The 6048-nt window shown below is 44.9% G+C and overlaps 1 long non-coding RNA gene across 1 annotated transcript in view; it reads left to right on the forward strand.

The window, feature by feature from the left end:
- LOC144245822 (uncharacterized) overlaps nucleotides 1-5568 on the forward strand; it is an 18625-nt gene extending 13057 nt beyond the window's left edge. Inside the window, exons 2-3 of the long non-coding RNA XR_013339429.1 lie at nucleotides 3363-3497; nucleotides 5478-5568. This is a non-coding gene — a long non-coding RNA (uncharacterized LOC144245822). The remainder of the gene's footprint in view (nucleotides 1-3362; nucleotides 3498-5477) is intronic.
- Nucleotides 5569-6048: the final 480 nt, after the last annotated feature.

Raw genomic sequence — 6048 nt, forward strand, 5'->3', positions numbered from 1 at the left:
TAAGGAATACCACAGGGGTGAAATGCCTTTTTTTATCGCATCATATCAGGGCATAAATGACATCCATATGACATTAGTGGTGATGTTACCCTTTAGCACTTGGTTCTGGTAGTGTTTTCCAGGTTTCTCCAAGGTAAAAATATTATTCCTTATCTGTTATCGCCATTAACATGTAAGATCTATGAGAATAGAGATGCTGTGTGGTTTATTTACTGCGGTATCCCCAGTGACGAGAGAAGTGCACGGTCTTAGGTACTCAATGAATATTTGTTGAGTCAATAAATGGAAGCATGACTTAGATGATCCTTAGCTTCCCATTCTACTCAACTCCTTTTAAAAAATTGTTTTGACCATATGTGTGACTAGAGAGTCATCTGTTTTGCTAACAGCCATTATATTAGGGCATTTCATCTATATGTACAGTGCCTGCCACCAGTTACCCAAAGTATATGGGCATTAGTATATATTGGTTGACATGTGGCTTGCTACAGGTGACTTACTTCTATTTTATTTTGGCTTAAAAAGCCAGGGCAAGATTATCTAGGCCAACTTTTTCCAGGTTGGGAGTTAGCATATTGCATTTGAATGAGCTTAGGTTTCGGTACAACCTAGATTTTCAAATCTTATTCCTGCCACTTCTTAGAATTGTGTTTCAGGGCAAGTTATCGAGCTTCTTTGAATTTCCTCATCTCTGCTATGGGAGTAATTGTTCTTTTCTTATAGGTTGGTATTAGGATTTAGTGAGGTCACGTGGCAAGTGCCTACTCAGTGCCAGGAATTTTGCCCAATAAACACTGATTTGCTTACCTTTCCACAGTCTTCTGCAGCATATGATTGAGTTCATTCTTCTGTCCTGTGACAGTCATTTTCTACAAAAGAACATCTTTTTTTTAATTTTTAATTTTTATTTATTTATTTTATTCATTTTCGAGAGACAGGGAGAGATGGAGCATGAGCAGGGGAAGTGCAGAGAGAGAGGGAGACACAGAATCTGAAGCAGACTCCAGGCGCTGAGCTGTCAGCACAGAGCCTAATGTGGGGCTCGAACCCATGAACTGTGAGACCATGATCTGAGCCACCCAGAGGCCCCAAAGTAACATGTTTTTTTTTTTTAATATTTTTATTTCTAGGAGAGAGAGAGAGAGACAGCGTGAGCAGGGAAGGGTCAGAGAGAGAGGGAGATACAGACTCTGAAATAGGCTCTAGGCTCTGAGCTGGCAGTCAGCACAGAGCCCGACGCGGGGCTCGAACCCACGAACCGCGAGATCATGACCTGAGCGAAAGTCGGACGTTTAACCGACTAAGCCACCCAGGCGCCCCCCAAAGTAACATGTTTTATCTGGAAGATCAGTGTAGACAATTCCAATTCATTAAAAAGCTGATGACTTAATAATTTGCTTAGAAATAGGCTGTGGCTTCTATTATAAAATTCATCAGGCATATGCAGAAAGAATCACTATTACCTTCCTCTGGCAAGAAAGCTGATGGAACATAAATACTTTACAAATGTGCACAGCACGCTTTCCCTTCATGCAATGCCTGCACCTTGAAGAAATATCATATGGGGCCCTGCAGTGGATGTGGCTCAACGTGAAATTTGTCACTTTCCAAGCACTTGCAATACTGCCCCATTTCTTATTCCCCTGCACCGCACATGCTTATTTGGTAATGTCAGTCTGCTTCCTTATTTCAGTAGCTGAAGTGACATAGCCCTGTTCTAGAATTTGCCAGGTGATTGAAGGTGCCAGGCAGGCCTGTATTATCCCAGTAATGGCAGCGATTCCTGGTGCTTAAAGAAGAGAGGACTGTGAGCATTTAGCTTGAGGGTGATGTGTTCCGTGGGAATATATATTCTTGGCAAGTTGTTTATGACTCTTCTTCTTCCGTACAGCCGGAAGAGCAGAAGAACGTATTTCAAATTCCCATTGGCAAGGGCTCCCACTTCTTTTATAAGGATTTGTAAAATTCCATCCCTTTGAATCTTGTCAACAATCTCTGGGTATCCTCCAGGCTTTCTTTCACAAAGCCTTCAACACGCAGAGCTGAGTGGACTGGGCGGGGAAAATACAAGGAAGAGTGTGTGCTTGTGAGTGTGTGCGTGTGTATTTATCTGAGGCTTCTTGATTGAAGTGCCAATATATGTTGCTTTCTGCTTTGAATTTACTGCAGTAACAAATTGGAAGCAGCCTCCTGCCTGGCGACGAATCGCAGGCGAGCCTCACCGTTTGTTTAGTGGAGTCAGCTTGATGTAGGTCAGCACTCGGGTCTTCCATTTGGTTCATTTTTTGTTCCCTTCTTCGGGGTGTCTCAGCAGCTGTTGAGTCCAGAGGGAAGACATTTCCCTGGAGCTGTGATCGTTCTCCATGTGGAGAGAGAAAGGGATCATGTTCAGCCTTTAGGGACAATAGGTGTGGTGGAATTTGTACGTTTCATTGTTTGAAAGTGTGTGCATTTTCAATTTGCCACTTCTTTTGGAAAGCATGAATCACCAAAGATGGGTGAGACAGTTTTCACTTCTTCCCAAATTATCAGATAAAGGATATTGGAGATCGTCTAACCATGCAAATTGCTTTGTGGTCTGCAGGTTCTTAAAAGCACTTCAGTGTAGCAACATGGATGGACCTTGAGGGTGTTGTGCTNAAAAGCACTTCATAATTGCTCTTAGAATTTGGCATGACCTGAAGTTTTTGAGGTTTAGGAGCAAATGGCATAAAAGCAATAGTCATCTTACCAGGAGAAAAGACCTCAGTGATTTCTTTTATTTTTTATGGGTTGATTCAGATTCCAGTTTCTTTGGGCCTGTAAACCAGGATTCTGGGAAGAAATGAACTGGCTGGTAAGCACAGTCAAACAGGCATGATTTCCCCATGACCCCTGTGATGATTAATTTTATGTGTCAACTTGATTGGGCTAAGGGATACTCATGTAGCTGGTAAAACATTATTTTTGGATGTGTCTGTGATGGTATCTCAGGAAGAGACGAGATTAAAAAAAAATATTTAGTTTATTTTGAGAGAGAGTGAGCGAGCAGGGTGGGGCAGAGAGAGAGGGAAAGAGAGAATTCCAAGCAGAAATTCAAGCCTTGTGCTGTCAGTGCAGAGCCTGACGTGGGGCTTGACCCCACAACCCTGGGATCAGCACCTGAGCTGAAATCAAGAGTCAAATGCTCAACAGACTGAGGCACGCCAGCTCCCCAGGAAGAGATGAGACTGTGAATCAGTAGACTGATTCATGAGAATTGCCCTCACCAATGCGGGTGAGCATCACCCTAACGACCAAGGGCCTGAATAAAACAGAGAGGCAGAGCAAGGGTAAATTTGCTTTCTGCTTGAGCTGAGATGTTCATCTTCTCCTTCCATCAGATATTGGTGCTCCTGAGCTTTTGAACTCAGTCTGGGACACATGCCATTGTTCCCCTGAGACTCAGGCCTTTGGATCTGGACTGAATTACATTCCCCACTCTCCTACTCACGTGACAACTTGGCCTGCACAATCAGGTTAGCCAATTCCTACAATACGTCTCTTCTTCTTCTTCTTCTTCTTTTTTTTCTTTTTTTTTTTTTTAACTTTTTTAAATGTTTATTTATTGTTGAGAGAGAAACAGAGTGTGAGTGGGGAGGGGCAGAGAGACAGGGAGACACAGAATCCGAAACAGGCTCCAGGCTCTGAGGTTTCAGGACAGAGCCTGATGGGGAGCTCGGACCCACGAACCGTGAGATCATGACCTGAGCCGAAGTCAGATGCTTCACCNGGGAGCTCGGACCCACGAACCGCGAGATCATGACCTGAGCCAAAGTCAGATGCTTCACCGACTGGGCCACCCGGGTGCCCCCAATAAATCTCTTCTTCTCTCTCTCTCTCTCTCTCTTTCTGTATATTTCTTACTGGTTCTGTTTGTCTGGAGAACCCGGACTAATACACGCCCCNGGCCACCCGGGCGCCCCCAATAAATCTCTTCTTCTCTCTCTCTCTCTCTCTCTCTCTCTGTATATTTCTTACTGGTTCTGTTTGTCTGGAGAACCCGGACTAATACACGCCCCTTGTATAGAAAGAAACAGATCTTTGACTTCAGATTCTGCACACGTTCACTTAGTGATTATTCTCTTGAGGCTGGTAAGTTTCATATAGCACGTTCGAGATTGACTGACTCATTCATGAAGCCATTCTGTGAATACAAAGAGATAAACACCAAGCCAGGTTGTGAGCGCAAAGAGAATTCGACGGTGGACCACAACATATCTCTCTGACTTGACTTCAAGCTCCTTGGCAGCCAAGGGTTTATAGTTTAGCAGGGAAAATGAACGATGAACATCAGAAAACCCTAATATAAGATAGAGAGTGAAATGTCATTAAAGCATATAAATAAAGAGAGATAGAGATTGATTGTTCCAAAGTGGGAAAAGATAACATTCGGTGGAGAGATGTGGTAAGACTTTAGGAAGGCATTTGAGCTGGACTTCAAATTTATAGGAAAAGAAGACAACAAACATTCTAGGTGGTCAGGCACAGACATGGAAAGGCTCAGGACATACAACACAGACATTTCTTGTGGTGGTGAGCAGGGGAGATGAGAAGAGAAGTGGACAATTTTGTAGTTTAGCGCTTGTTTTGGATTTACGATTCATGGATTTCTTGGCGTGCTTCTGGGGATCCAGGGAACACAGTCAAGGATAGGTAGCACGTGGGGTGCAGCGGTTGGGGTGGGGAGTCTGGGACTGTGTGGTATTTCTGACACCACTTCTGACAACAAACATGAGGTGTTTTTCCTCACCGCTTCTCCAATGCTCTGACACAACTGGGTGTCCAATTCAGTGCAGTCTGGATACCATCTACCTGGAGTTAGTGTCAGACCCTACAAATGAAAGGGCCCAGTTCTGCAAGACTGCCCCTACTACAGATGCCAGCTGCAAGCGAGGTACTCAGGTGATGCACACTTCTGCCTGGCCAGCTACATATTTGAAGATTCTTATGACCGCCCCCCCCCCAGTTTGATAATTTATTAGATGACTCACAGAACTCAGGAAGATGCTCTACTTACGATTACATTTGACGATAAAGGGCACAACTCAGGAAGACCAAATGGAAGAGATGCACGTGGCAAAGTATGGGACGAGGCATGCGGAGCTTCCACGCCCTCCCCCAGCGCCTCAGCACACTGGTGTGTTTACCCTGAGCTCTCTGAACCCTGTCATTTGAGGGTTTTTATGGAAGTTTCATTACATAGGCACAGTTGACGAGCTTGTTGGCTAAGGGTGATTGAACTTAATCTTCAGCCCTTTTCTCCTCCCTGGAGGTTGGGGGGTGAAGTTGAAAGTTCTAACCCTCTGATGACGTGGTTGGTTTTCCTAGGGTCCAGCTCCCGCCACGAGCCACCTCACGAACATACAAAAGACAGTAAATGCCAAGGATTTTAGGAGCTCTGTGCTGGGAATCAGGGATACAGACCAAATATTTATTTATTTTTAATCATACTATAGAGGCAGAAACCATTTACTTCACATCTTGCCGCGGAGGACAGCGCCTCGAGCAGGCCTGGGCGAGGGAGGTGAAGGCAGCATGGAGCTCAGGTCTGAGGTAACAACGGGTAAGGCGGCTTGGATCCGGGCTGAGTGCGCTGCGGCTCTCCTGGGGGGGGATGAGGCTTGTGCCGAGGCTGCGCGAGGCAGGGCAGGGGTGACGAGACCTTGCTAAAGACTGTTTTACAATGTGCGGTACTGTTGGCCCTGTCTCGGGATCTCTGGCTCTAACTTAAGGTCATTTGGAGAGAACACGGCTTTACCTTACACTTCTAGTTTGTTCTTTTCAACAGAAACTTCCTGTTACTGGAGCAATGCACTCATAGAGAAAGGAAACTGGTTCCAATTTACTGTCAGTTCTGTATAATCATCCAGGGCAATCCCTTTCTCTGCCCGGCTGTTTGTTAACAATCAAAGAGTAAATATCTGTGTAGAAAGATCTGAAGAGCATGTTGACAAGCCGGCTTGGATCATTTAAATTATTCCCACTTCTCTGTGGCAGAAGAAACTTTGCAGGCAAGGACGTAGCTGA

This window comes from Crocuta crocuta, unplaced genomic scaffold (genome assembly GCF_008692635.1).
Source record: "Crocuta crocuta isolate KB4526 unplaced genomic scaffold, BGI_CrCroc_1.0 scaffold108, whole genome shotgun sequence".
Lineage (NCBI taxonomy): Eukaryota > Metazoa > Chordata > Mammalia > Carnivora > Hyaenidae > Crocuta > Crocuta crocuta.